At 42.8% G+C, this 13,942-nt stretch overlaps 4 non-coding genes across 4 annotated transcripts; all 4 read left to right on the top strand.

Moving 5' to 3' along the window:
- The first annotated feature begins 2,323 nt into the window (after positions 1 to 2,323).
- trnas-gga (transfer RNA serine (anticodon GGA)) lies at positions 2,324 to 2,396 on the top strand. The gene has a single exon. It is a non-coding gene; the product is annotated as a tRNA-Ser (tRNA).
- Positions 2,397 to 4,619: 2,223 nt separating this feature from the next.
- On the top strand, positions 4,620 to 4,692 carry trnas-gga (transfer RNA serine (anticodon GGA)). Its single transcript has one exon. It is a non-coding gene; the product is annotated as a tRNA-Ser (tRNA).
- Positions 4,693 to 7,038: 2,346 nt separating this feature from the next.
- trnas-gga (transfer RNA serine (anticodon GGA)) lies at positions 7,039 to 7,111 on the top strand. The gene has a single exon. It is a non-coding gene; the product is annotated as a tRNA-Ser (tRNA).
- A 2,223-nt stretch (positions 7,112 to 9,334) lies between these two features.
- On the top strand, positions 9,335 to 9,407 carry trnas-gga (transfer RNA serine (anticodon GGA)). The gene has a single exon. It is a non-coding gene; the product is annotated as a tRNA-Ser (tRNA).
- Positions 9,408 to 13,942: the final 4,535 nt, after the last annotated feature.

Raw genomic sequence — 13,942 nt, 5'->3', positions numbered from 1 at the left:
TTGTCAAGAGGGAACAGCAGCCCATGTTAGGAAAGTGAACTGGTAAAAAGGAATTATCTCAATGAAAACACACGACGCTGGTAGGAAAGTGAACTGGTAAAAAGGAATTATCTAAAAAAAACTGCATTAATGAAAACACAAGAGGCTTCTTCCTCATCTACAACAGTCAATTATTGAAATTTTTGAGGCCTTTATCTAGCTCCACAGCTTTATCGCCAAAGCTCCACGGAGCGAGCTCCCGATTTTAGTTTTCAAATGAAAACGGCCATTTTGGCCCTGTGTAGCCGAAATAGCTCAGTTGGGAGAGCGTCAGACTGAAGATCTGAAGGTCACTCATTCAATCCAGGGTTTCGGCAAAGACTACTATGAATTGCGGATGTTTGTCAAGAGGGAAACACAGCCCATGTTAGGAAAGTGAACTGGTAAAAAGGAATTATCTCAATGAAAACACACGACGCTGGTAGGAAAGTGAACTGGTAAAAAGGAATTATCTAAAAAAAACTGCATTAATGAAAACACACGAGGCTTCTTCCTCATCTACAACAGTCATTATTGCATTTTTGTGGCCTTTATCTGGCTCCACAGCTTTGTCGCCAAAGCTCCACGTAGCGAGCTCCCGGTTTTAGTTTCCAAATGAAAACGGCCATTTTGGCCCTGTGTAGCCGAAATAGCTCAGACTGAAGATCTGAAGGTCCCTGGTTCAATCCCGGGTTTCGGCAAAGAGTACTATGAATTGTGGATGTTTGTCAAGAGGGAACAGCAGCCCATGTTAGGAAAGTGAACTGGTAAAAAGGGATTATCTCAAAAAAGCTCAATTAATGAAAACACACGAGGCTTCTTCCTCATCTACAACAGTCAATTATTGCATTTTTGTGGCCTTTATCTGGCTCCAAAGCTTTGTTCACTTCGTAGCCGAAATAGCTCAGTTGGGAGAGAGTCAGACTGAAGATCTGAAGGTCCCCGGTTCAATCCCGGGTGTCGGCAAAGACTACTATGAATTGCGGATGTTTGTCAAGAGGGAACAACAGCCCATGTTAGGAAAGTGAACTGGTAAAAAGGAATTATCTCAATGAAAACACACGAGGCTGGTAGGAAAGTGAACTGGTAAAAAGGAATTATCTAAAAAAAAACTGCATTAATGAAAACACACGAGGCTTCTTCCTCATCTACAACAGTCATTATTGCATTTTTGAGGCCTTTATCTGTCTCCCCAGCTTTGTCGCCAAAGCTCCACGGAGCGAGCTCCCGACTTTAGTTTTCAAATGAAAATGGCCATTTTGGCCCTGTGTAGCCGAAATAGCTCAGACTGAAGATCTGAATCCCGGGTTTCGGCAAAGACTACTATGAATTGCAGATGTTTGTCAAGAGGGAACAGCAGCCCATGTTAGGAAAGTGAACTGGTAAAAAGGAATTATCTCAATGAAAACACACGAGGCTGGTAGGAAAGTGAACTGGTAAAAAGGAATTATCTAAAGAAAACTCCATTAATGAAAACACACGAGGCCTCTTCCTCATCTACAACAGTCAATTATTGAATTTTTGAGGCCTTTATCTGGCTCCCCAGCTTTATCGCCAAAGCTCCACGGAGCGAGCTCCCGATTTTAGTTTTCAAATGAAAACGGCCATTTTGGCCCTGTGTAGCCGAAATAGCTCAGTTGGGAGAGCGTCAGACTGAAGATCTGAAGGTCACTCATTCAATCCCGGGTTTCGGCAAAGACTACTATGAATTGCGGATGTTTGTCAAGAGGGAAACACAGCCCATGTTAGGAAAGTGAACTGGTAAAAAGGAATTATCTCAATTAAAACCTACGAGGCTGGTAGGAAAGTGAACTGGTAAAAAGGAATTATCTCAATGAAAACACACGAGGCTGGTAGGAAAGTGAACTGGTAAAAAGGAATTATCTAAAAAAAACTGCATTAATGAAAACACACGAGGCCTCTTCCTCATCTACAACAGTCAATTATTGAATTTTTGAGGCCTTTATCTGGCTCCCCAGCTTTATCGCCAAAGCTCCACGGAGCGAGCTCCCGATTTTAGTTTTCAAATGAAAACGGCCATTTTGGCCCTGTGTAGCCGAAATAGCTCAGACTGAAGATCTGAAGGTCCCTGATTCAATCCCGGGTTTCGGCAAAGAATACTATGAATTGTGGATGTTTGTCAAGAGGGAACAGCAGCCAATGTTAGGAAAGTGAACTGGTAAAAAGGAATTATCTCAAAAAAGCTCAATTAATGAAAACACACGAGGCTTCTTCCTCATCTACAACAGTCAATTATTGCATTTTTGTGGCCTTTATCTGGCTTCAAAGCTTTGTTCACTTCGTAGCCGAAATAGCTCAGTTGGGAGAGAGTCAGACTGGAGATCTGAAGGTCCCCGGTTCAATCCAGGGTTTCGGCAAAGACTACTATGAATTGCGGATGTTTGTCAAGAGGGAACAGCAGCCCATGTTAGGAAAGTGAACTGGTAAAAAGGAATGATCTCAATGAAAACACACGAGGCTGGTAGGAAAGTGAACTGGTAAAAAGGAATTATCTAAAAAAAAACTGCATTAATGAAAACACACGAGGCTTCTTCCTCATCTACAACAGTCATTATTGCATTTTTGAGGCCTTTATCTGGCTCCCCAGCTTTATCGCCAAAGCTCCACGGAGCGAGCTCCCGATTTTAGTTTTCAAATGAAAACGGCCATTTTGGCCCTGTGTAGCCGAAATAGCTCAGTTGGGAGAGCGTCAGACTGAAGATCTGAAGGTCACTCATTCAATCCAGGGTTTCGGCAAAGACTACTATGAATTGCGGATGTTTGTCAAGAGGGAAACACAGCCCATGTTAGGAAAGTGAACTGGTAAAAAGGAATTATCTCAATTAAAACCTACGAGGCTGGTAGGAAAGTGAACTGGTAAAAAGGAATTATCTAAAAAAAACTGCATTAATGAAAACACACGAGGCTTCTTCCTCATCTACAACAGTCATTATTGCATTTTTGTGGCCTTTATCTGGCTCCACAGCTTTGTCGCCAAAGCTCCACGTAGCGAGCTCCCGGTTTTAGTTTCCAAATGAAAACGGCCATTTTGGCCCTGTGTAGCCGAAATAGCTCAGACTGAAGATCTGAAGGTCCCTGGTTCAATCCCGGGTTTCGGCAAAGAGTACTATGAATTGTGGATGTTTGTCAAGAGGGAACAGCAGCCCATGTTAGGAAAGTGAACTGGTAAAAAGGGATTATCTCAAAAAAGCTCAATTAATGAAAACACACGAGGCTTCTTCCTCATCTACAACAGTCAATTATTGCATTTTTGTGGCCTTTATCTGGCTCCAAAGCTTTGTTCACTTCGTAGCCGAAATAGCTCAGTTGGGAGAGAGTCAGACTGAAGATCTGAAGGTCCCCGGTTCAATCCCGGGTGTCGGCAAAGACTACTATGAATTGCGGATGTTTGTCAAGAGGGAACAACAGCCCATGTTAGGAAAGTGAACTGGTAAAAAGGAATTATCTCAATGAAAACACACGAGGCTGGTAGGAAAGTGAACTGGTAAAAAGGAATTATCTAAAAAAAAACTGCATTAATGAAAACACACGAGGCTTCTTCCTCATCTACAACAGTCATTATTGCATTTTTGAGGCCTTTATCTGGCTCCCCAGCTTTGTCGCCAAAGCTCCACGGAGCGAGCTCCCGACTTTAGTTTTCAAATGAAAATGGCCATTTTGGCCCTGTGTAGCCGAAATAGCTCAGACTGAAGATCTGAATCCCGGGTTTCGGCAAAGACTACTATGAATTGCGGATGTTTGTCAAGAGGGAACAGCAGCCCATGTTAGGAAAGTGAACTGGTAAAAAGGAATTATCTCAATGAAAACACACGAGGCTGGTAGGAAAGTGAACTGGTAAAAAGGAATTATCTAAAGAAAACTCCATTAATGAAAACACACGAGGCCTCTTCCTCATCTACAACAGTCAATTATTGAATTTTTGAGGCCTTTATCTGGCTCCCCAGCTTTGTCGCCAAAGCTCCACGGAGCGAGCTCCCGATTTTAGTTTTCAAATGAAAACGGCCATTTTGGCCCTGTGTGGCCGAAATAGCTCAGTTGGGAGAGCGTCAGACTGAAGATCTGAAGGTCACTCATTCAATCCAGGGTTTCGGCAAAGACTACTATGAATTGCGGATGTTTGTCAAGAGGGAACAGCAGCCCATGTTAGGAAAGTGAACTGGTAAAAAGGAATTATCTCAAAAAAGCTCAATTAATGAAAACACACGAGGCTTCTTCCTCATCTACAACAGTCATTATTGCATTTTTGAGGCCTTTATCTGGCTCCCCAGCTTTGTCGCCAAAGCTCCACGGAGCGAGCTCCCGACTTTAGTTTTCAAATGAAAATGGCCATTTTGGCCCTGTGTAGCCGAAATAGCTCAGACTGAAGATCTGAATCCCGGGTTTCGGCAAAGACTACTATGAATTGCGGATGTTTGTCAAGAGGGAACAGCAGCCAATGTTAGGAAAGTGAACTGGTAAAAAGGAATTATCTCAAAAAAGCTCAATTAATGAAAACACACGAGGCTTCTTCCTCATCTACAACAGTCAATTATTGCATTTTTGTGGCCTTTATCTGGCTTCAAAGCTTTGTTCACTTCGTAGCCGAAATAGCTCAGTTGGGAGAGAGTCAGACTGGAGATCTGAAGGTCCCCGGTTCAATCCAGGGTTTCGGCAAAGACTACTATGAATTGCGGATGTTTGTCAAGAGGGAACAGCAGCCCATGTTAGGAAAGTGAACTGGTAAAAAGGAATGATCTCAATGAAAACACACGAGGCTGGTAGGAAAGTGAACTGGTAAAAAGGAATTATCTAAAAAAAAACTGCATTAATGAAAACACACGAGGCTTCTTCCTCATCTACAACAGTCATTATTGCATTTTTGAGGCCTTTATCTGGCTCCCCAGCTTTATCGCCAAAGCTCCACGGAGCGAGCTCCCGATTTTAGTTTTCAAATGAAAACGGCCATTTTGGCCCTGTGTAGCCGAAATAGCTCAGTTGGGAGAGCGTCAGACTGAAGATCTGAAGGTCACTCATTCAATCCAGGGTTTCGGCAAAGACTACTATGAATTGCGGATGTTTGTCAAGAGGGAAACACAGCCCATGTTAGGAAAGTGAACTGGTAAAAAGGAATTATCTCAATTAAAACCTACGAGGCTGGTAGGAAAGTGAACTGGTAAAAAGGAATTATCTAAAAAAAACTGCATTAATGAAAACACACGAGGCTTCTTCCTCATCTACAACAGTCATTATTGCATTTTTGTGGCCTTTATCTGGCTCCACAGCTTTGTCGCCAAAGCTCCACGTAGCGAGCTCCCGGTTTTAGTTTCCAAATGAAAACGGCCATTTTGGCCCTGTGTAGCCGAAATAGCTCAGACTGAAGATCTGAAGGTCCCTGGTTCAATCCCGGGTTTCGGCAAAGAGTACTATGAATTGTGGATGTTTGTCAAGAGGGAACAGCAGCCCATGTTAGGAAAGTGAACTGGTAAAAAGGGATTATCTCAAAAAAGCTCAATTAATGAAAACACACGAGGCTTCTTCCTCATCTACAACAGTCAATTATTGCATTTTTGTGGCCTTTATCTGGCTCCAAAGCTTTGTTCACTTCGTAGCCGAAATAGCTCAGTTGGGAGAGAGTCAGACTGAAGATCTGAAGGTCCCCGGTTCAATCCCGGGTGTCGGCAAAGACTACTATGAATTGCGGATGTTTGTCAAGAGGGAACAACAGCCCATGTTAGGAAAGTGAACTGGTAAAAAGGAATTATCTCAATGAAAACACACGAGGCTGGTAGGAAAGTGAACTGGTAAAAAGGAATTATCTAAAAAAAAACTGCATTAATGAAAACACACGAGGCTTCTTCCTCATCTACAACAGTCATTATTGCATTTTTGAGGCCTTTATCTGTCTCCCCAGCTTTGTCGCCAAAGCTCCACGGAGCGAGCTCCCGACTTTAGTTTTCAAATGAAAATGGCCATTTTGGCCCTGTGTAGCCGAAATAGCTCAGACTGAAGATCTGAATCCCGGGTTTCGGCAAAGACTACTATGAATTGCAGATGTTTGTCAAGAGGGAACAGCAGCCCATGTTAGGAAAGTGAACTGGTAAAAAGGAATTATCTCAATGAAAACACACGAGGCTGGTAGGAAAGTGAACTGGTAAAAAGGAATTATCTAAAGAAAACTCCATTAATGAAAACACACGAGGCCTCTTCCTCATCTACAACAGTCAATTATTGAATTTTTGAGGCCTTTATCTGGCTCCCCAGCTTTATCGCCAAAGCTCCACGGAGCGAGCTCCCGATTTTAGTTTTCAAATGAAAACGGCCATTTTGGCCCTGTGTAGCCGAAATAGCTCAGTTGGGAGAGCGTCAGACTGAAGATCTGAAGGTCACTCATTCAATCCCGGGTTTCGGCAAAGACTACTATGAATTGCGGATGTTTGTCAAGAGGGAAACACAGCCCATGTTAGGAAAGTGAACTGGTAAAAAGGAATTATCTCAATTAAAACCTACGAGGCTGGTAGGAAAGTGAACTGGTAAAAAGGAATTATCTCAATGAAAACACACGAGGCTGGTAGGAAAGTGAACTGGTAAAAAGGAATTATCTAAAAAAAACTGCATTAATGAAAACACACGAGGCCTCTTCCTCATCTACAACAGTCAATTATTGAATTTTTGAGGCCTTTATCTGGCTCCCCAGCTTTATCGCCAAAGCTCCACGGAGCGAGCTCCCGATTTTAGTTTTCAAATGAAAACGGCCATTTTGGCCCTGTGTAGCCGAAATAGCTCAGACTGAAGATCTGAAGGTCCCTGATTCAATCCCGGGTTTCGGCAAAGAATACTATGAATTGTGGATGTTTGTCAAGAGGGAACAGCAGCCAATGTTAGGAAAGTGAACTGGTAAAAAGGAATTATCTCAAAAAAGCTCAATTAATGAAAACACACGAGGCTTCTTCCTCATCTACAACAGTCAATTATTGCATTTTTGTGGCCTTTATCTGGCTTCAAAGCTTTGTTCACTTCGTAGCCGAAATAGCTCAGTTGGGAGAGAGTCAGACTGGAGATCTGAAGGTCCCCGGTTCAATCCAGGGTTTCGGCAAAGACTACTATGAATTGCGGATGTTTGTCAAGAGGGAACAGCAGCCCATGTTAGGAAAGTGAACTGGTAAAAAGGAATGATCTCAATGAAAACACACGAGGCTGGTAGGAAAGTGAACTGGTAAAAAGGAATTATCTAAAAAAAAACTGCATTAATGAAAACACACGAGGCTTCTTCCTCATCTACAACAGTCATTATTGCATTTTTGAGGCCTTTATCTGGCTCCCCAGCTTTATCGCCAAAGCTCCACGGAGCGAGCTCCCGATTTTAGTTTTCAAATGAAAACGGCCATTTTGGCCCTGTGTAGCCGAAATAGCTCAGTTGGGAGAGCGTCAGACTGAAGATCTGAAGGTCACTCATTCAATCCAGGGTTTCGGCAAAGACTACTATGAATTGTGGATGTTTGTCAAGAGGGAAACACAGCCCATGTTAGGAAAGTGAACTGGTAAAAAGGAATTATCTCAATTAAAACCTACGAGGCTGGTAGGAAAGTGAACTGGTAAAAAGGAATTATCTAAAAAAAACTGCATTAATGAAAACACACGAGGCTTCTTCCTCATCTACAACAGTCATTATTGCATTTTTGTGGCCTTTATCTGGCTCCACAGCTTTGTCGCCAAAGCTCCACGTAGCGAGCTCCCGGTTTTAGTTTCCAAATGAAAACGGCCATTTTGGCCCTGTGTAGCCGAAATAGCTCAGACTGAAGATCTGAAGGTCCCTGGTTCAATCCCGGGTTTCGGCAAAGAGTACTATGAATTGTGGATGTTTGTCAAGAGGGAACAGCAGCCCATGTTAGGAAAGTGAACTGGTAAAAAGGGATTATCTCAAAAAAGCTCAATTAATGAAAACACACGAGGCTTCTTCCTCATCTACAACAGTCAATTATTGCATTTTTGTGGCCTTTATCTGGCTCCAAAGCTTTGTTCACTTCGTAGCCGAAATAGCTCAGTTGGGAGAGAGTCAGACTGAAGATCTGAAGGTCCCCGGTTCAATCCCGGGTGTCGGCAAAGACTACTATGAATTGCGGATGTTTGTCAAGAGGGAACAACAGCCCATGTTAGGAAAGTGAACTGGTAAAAAGGAATTATCTCAATGAAAACACACGAGGCTGGTAGGAAAGTGAACTGGTAAAAAGGAATTATCTAAAAAAAAACTGCATTAATGAAAACACACGAGGCTTCTTCCTCATCTACAACAGTCATTATTGCATTTTTGAGGCCTTTATCTGGCTCCCCAGCTTTGTCGCCAAAGCTCCACGGAGCGAGCTCCCGACTTTAGTTTTCAAATGAAAATGGCCATTTTGGCCCTGTGTAGCCGAAATAGCTCAGACTGAAGATCTGAATCCCGGGTTTCGGCAAAGACTACTATGAATTGCGGATGTTTGTCAAGAGGGAACAGCAGCCCATGTTAGGAAAGTGAACTGGTAAAAAGGAATTATCTCAATGAAAACACACGAGGCTGGTAGGAAAGTGAACTGGTAAAAAGGAATTATCTAAAGAAAACTCCATTAATGAAAACACACGAGGCCTCTTCCTCATCTACAACAGTCAATTATTGAATTTTTGAGGCCTTTATCTGGCTCCCCAGCTTTGTCGCCAAAGCTCCACGGAGCGAGCTCCCGATTTTAGTTTTCAAATGAAAACGGCCATTTTGGCCCTGTGTGGCCGAAATAGCTCAGTTGGGAGAGCGTCAGACTGAAGATCTGAAGGTCACTCATTCAATCCAGGGTTTCGGCAAAGACTACTATGAATTGCGGATGTTTGTCAAGAGGGAACAGCAGCCCATGTTAGGAAAGTGAACTGGTAAAAAGGAATTATCTCAAAAAAGCTCAATTAATGAAAACACACGAGGCTTCTTCCTCATCTACAACAGTCATTATTGCATTTTTGAGGCCTTTATCTGGCTCCCCAGCTTTGTCGCCAAAGCTCCACGGAGCGAGCTCCCGACTTTAGTTTTCAAATGAAAACGGCCATTTTGGCCCTGTGTAGCCGAAATAGCTCAGACTGAAGATCTGAATCCCGGGTTTCGGCAAAGACTACTATGAATTGCGGATGTTTGTCAAGAGGGAACAGCAGCCAATGTTAGGAAAGTGAACTGGTAAAAAGGAATTATCTCAAAAAAGCTCAATTAATGAAAACACACGAGGCTTCTTCCTCATCTACAACAGTCAATTATTGCATTTTTGTGGCCTTTATCTGGCTTCAAAGCTTTGTTCACTTCGTAGCCGAAATAGCTCAGTTGGGAGAGAGTCAGACTGGAGATCTGAAGGTCCCCGGTTCAATCCAGGGTTTCGGCAAAGACTACTATGAATTGCGGATGTTTGTCAAGAGGGAACAGCAGCCCATGTTAGGAAAGTGAACTGGTAAAAAGGAATGATCTCAATGAAAACACATGAGGCTGGTAGGAAAGTGAACTGGTAAAAAGGAATTATCTAAAAAAAAACTGCATTAATGAAAACACACGAGGCTTCTTCCTCATCTACAACAGTCATTATTGCATTTTTGAGGCCTTTATCTGGCTCCCCAGCTTTATCGCCAAAGCTCCACGGAGCGAGCTCCCGATTTTAGTTTTCAAATGAAAACGGCCATTTTGGCCCTGTGTAGCCGAAATAGCTCAGTTGGGAGAGCGTCAGACTGAAGATCTGAAGGTCACTCATTCAATCCAGGGTTTCGGCAAAGACTACTATGAATTGCGGATGTTTGTCAAGAGGGAAACACAGCCCATGTTAGGAAAGTGAACTGGTAAAAAGGAATTATCTCAATTAAAACCTACGAGGCTGGTAGGAAAGTGAACTGGTAAAAAGGAATTATCTAAAAAAAACTGCATTAATGAAAACACACGAGGCTTCTTCCTCATCTACAACAGTCATTATTGCATTTTTGTGGCCTTTATCTGGCTCCACAGCTTTGTCGCCAAAGCTCCACGTAGCGAGCTCCCGGTTTTAGTTTCCAAATGAAAACGGCCATTTTGGCCCTGTGTAGCCGAAATAGCTCAGACTGAAGATCTGAAGGTCCCTGGTTCAATCCCGGGTTTCGGCAAAGAGTACTATGAATTGTGGATGTTTGTCAAGAGGGAACAGCAGCCCATGTTAGGAAAGTGAACTGGTAAAAAGGGATTATCTCAAAAAAGCTCAATTAATGAAAACACACGAGGCTTCTTCCTCATCTACAACAGTCAATTATTGCATTTTTGTGGCCTTTATCTGGCTTCAAAGCTTTGTTCACTTTGTAGCCGAAATAGCTCAGTTGGGAGAGAGTCAGACTGAAGATCTGAAGGTCCCCGGTTCAATCCCGGGTGTCGGCAAAGACTACTATGAATTGCGGATGTTTGTCAAGAGGGAACAGCAGCCCATGTTAGGAAAGTGAACTGGTAAAAAGGAATTATCTCAATGAAAACACACGAGGCTGGTAGGAAAGTGAACTGGTAAAAAGGAATTATCTAAAAAAACTGCATTAATGAAAACACACGAGGCTTCTTCCTCATCTACAACAGTCATTATTGCATTTTTGAGGCCTTTATCTGGCTCCCCAGCTTTGTCGCCAAAGCTCCACGGAGCGAGCTCCCGACTTTAGTATTTTCAAATGAAAATGGCCATTTTGGCCCTGTGTAGCCGAAATAGCTCAGACTGAAGATCTGAATCCCGGGTTTCGGCAAAGACTACTATGAATTGCGGATGTTTGTCAAGAGGGAACAGCAGCCCATGTTAGGAAAGTGAACTGGTAAAAAGGAATTATCTCAATGAAAACATACGAGGCTGGTAGGAAAGTGAACTGGTAAAAATGAATTATCTCAATGAAAACACACGAGGCTGGTAGGAAAGTGAACTGGTAAAAAGGAATTATCTAAAAAAAACTGCATTAATGAAAACACACGAGGCCTCTTCTTCATCTACAACAGTCAATTATTGAATTTTTGAGGCCTTTATCTGGCTCCCCAGCTTTATCGCCAAAGCTCCACGGAGCGAGCTCCCGATTTTAGTTTTCAAATGAAAACGGCCATTTTGGCCCTGTGTAGCCGAAATAGCTCAGACTGAAGATCTGAAGGTCCCTGGTTCAATCCCGGGTTTCGGCAAAGAGTACTATGAATTGTGGATGTTTGTCAAGAGGGAACAGCAGCCCATGTTAGGAAAGTGAACTGGTAAAAAGGAATTATCTCAATGAAAACACACGACGCTGGTAGGAAAGTTAACTGGTAAAAAGGAATTATCTAAAAAAAACTGTATTAATGAAAACACAAGAGGCTTCTTCCTCATCTACAACAGTCAATTATTGAAATTTTTGAGGCCTTTATCTGGCTCCACAGCTTTATCGCCAAAGCTCCACGGAGCGAGCTCCCGATTTTAGTTTTCAAATGAAAACGGCCATTTTGGCCCTGTGTAGCCGAAATAGCTCAGTTGGGAGAGCGTCAGACTGAAGATCTGAAGGTCACTCATTCAATCCAGGGTTTCGGCAAAGACTACTATGAATTGCGGATGTTTGTCAAGAGGGAAACACAGCCCATGTTAGGAAAGTGAACTGGTAAAAAGGAATTATCTCAATTAAAACCTACGAGGCTGGTAGGAAAGTGAACTGGTAAAAAGGAATTATCTAAAAAAAACTGCATTAATGAAAACACACGAGGCTTCTTCCTCATCTACAACAGTCATTATTGCATTTTTGTGGCCTTTATCTGGCTCCACAGCTTTGTCGCCAAAGCTCCACGTAGCGAGCTCCCGGTTTTAGTTTCCAAATGAAAACGGCCATTTTGGCCCTGTGTAGCCGAAATAGCTCAGACTGAAGATCTGAAGGTCCCTGGTTCAATCCCGGGTTTCGGCAAAGAGTACTATGAATTGTGGATGTTTGTCAAGAGGGAACAGCAGCCCATGTTAGGAAAGTGAACTGGTAAAAAGGGATTATCTCAAAAAAGCTCAATTAATGAAAACACACGAGGCTTCTTCCTCATCTACAACAGTCAATTATTGCATTTTTGTGGCCTTTATCTGGCTCCAAAGCTTTGTTCACTTCGTAGCCGAAATAGCTCAGTTGGGAGAGAGTCAGACTGAAGATCTGAAGGTCCCCGGTTCAATCCCGGGTGTCGGCAAAGACTACTATGAATTGCGGATGTTTGTCAAGAGGGAACAACAGCCCATGTTAGGAAAGTGAACTGGTAAAAAGGAATTATCTCAATGAAAACACACGAGGCTGGTAGGAAAGTGAACTGGTAAAAAGGAATTATCTAAAAAAAAACTGCATTAATGAAAACACACGAGGCTTCTTCCTCATCTACAACAGTCATTATTGCATTTTTGAGGCCTTTATCTGTCTCCCCAGCTTTGTCGCCAAAGCTCCACGGAGCGAGCTCCCGACTTTAGTTTTCAAATGAAAATGGCCATTTTGGCCCTGTGTAGCCGAAATAGCTCAGACTGAAGATCTGAATCCCGGGTTTCGGCAAAGACTACTATGAATTGCGGATGTTTGTCAAGAGGGAACAGCAGCCCATGTTAGGAAAGTGAACTGGTAAAAAGGAATTATCTCAATGAAAACACACGAGGCTGGTAGGAAAGTGAACTGGTAAAAAGGAATTATCTAAAGAAAACTCCATTAATGAAAACACACGAGGCCTCTTCCTCATCTACAACAGTCAATTATTGAATTTTTGAGGCCTTTATCTGGCTCCCCAGCTTTATCGCCAAAGCTCCACGGAGCGAGCTCCCGATTTTAGTTTTCAAATGAAAACGGCCATTTTGGCCCTGTGTAGCCGAAATAGCTCAGTTGGGAGAGCGTCAGACTGAAGATCTGAAGGTCACTCATTCAATCCCGGGTTTCGGCAAAGACTACTATGAATTGCGGATGTTTGTCAAGAGGGAAACACAGCCCATGTTAGGAAAGTGAACTGGTAAAAAGGAATTATCTCAATTAAAACCTACGAGGCTGGTAGGAAAGTGAACTGGTAAAAAGGAATTATCTCAATGAAAACACACGAGGCTGGTAGGAAAGTGAACTGGTAAAAAGGAATTATCTAAAAAAAACTGCATTAATGAAAACACACGAGGCCTCTTCCTCATCTACAACAGTCAATTATTGAATTTTTGAGGCCTTTATCTGGCTCCCCAGCTTTATCGCCAAAGCTCCACGGAGCGAGCTCCCGATTTTAGTTTTCAAATGAAAACGGCCATTTTGGCCCTGTGTAGCCGAAGAAGCTCAGTTGGGAGAGCGTCAGACTGAAGATCTGAAGGTCACTCATTCAATCCAGGGTTTCGGCAAAGACTACTATGAATTGCGGATGTTTGTCAAGAGGGAACAGCAGCCCATGTTAGGAAAGTGAACTGGTAAAAAGGAATTATCTCAAAAAAGCTCAATTAATGAAAACACACGAGGCTTCTTCCTCATCTACAACAGTCAATTATTGCATTTTTGTGGCCTTTATCTGGCTCCCCAGCTTTGTCGCCAAAGCTCCACGGAGCGAGCTCCCGATTTTAGTTTTCAAATGAAAATGGCCATTTTGGCCCTGTGTAGCCGAAATAGCTCAGACTGAAGATCTGAATCCCGGGTTTCGGCAAAGACTACTATGAATTGCGGATGTTTGTCAAGAGGGAACAGCAGCCCATGTTAGGAAAGTGAACTGGTAAAAAGGAATTATCTCAATGAAAACACACGAGGCTGGTAGGAAAGTGAACTGGTAAAAAGGAATTATCTAAATAAAACTGCATTAATGAAAACACACGAGGCCTCTTCCTCATCTACAACAGCCAATTATTGAATTTTTGTGGCCTTTATCTGGCTCCCCAGCTTTATCGCCAAAGCTCCACGGAGCGAGCTCCCGATTTTAGTTTTCAAATGAAAACGGCCATTT

Source organism: Odontesthes bonariensis, chromosome 2, assembly GCF_027942865.1.
Source record: "Odontesthes bonariensis isolate fOdoBon6 chromosome 2, fOdoBon6.hap1, whole genome shotgun sequence".
NCBI lineage: Eukaryota > Metazoa > Chordata > Actinopteri > Atheriniformes > Atherinopsidae > Odontesthes > Odontesthes bonariensis.
The sequence above is the reverse complement of the archived record's forward strand: the minus strand, read 5'-3'. Positions and strand labels throughout refer to the sequence as shown.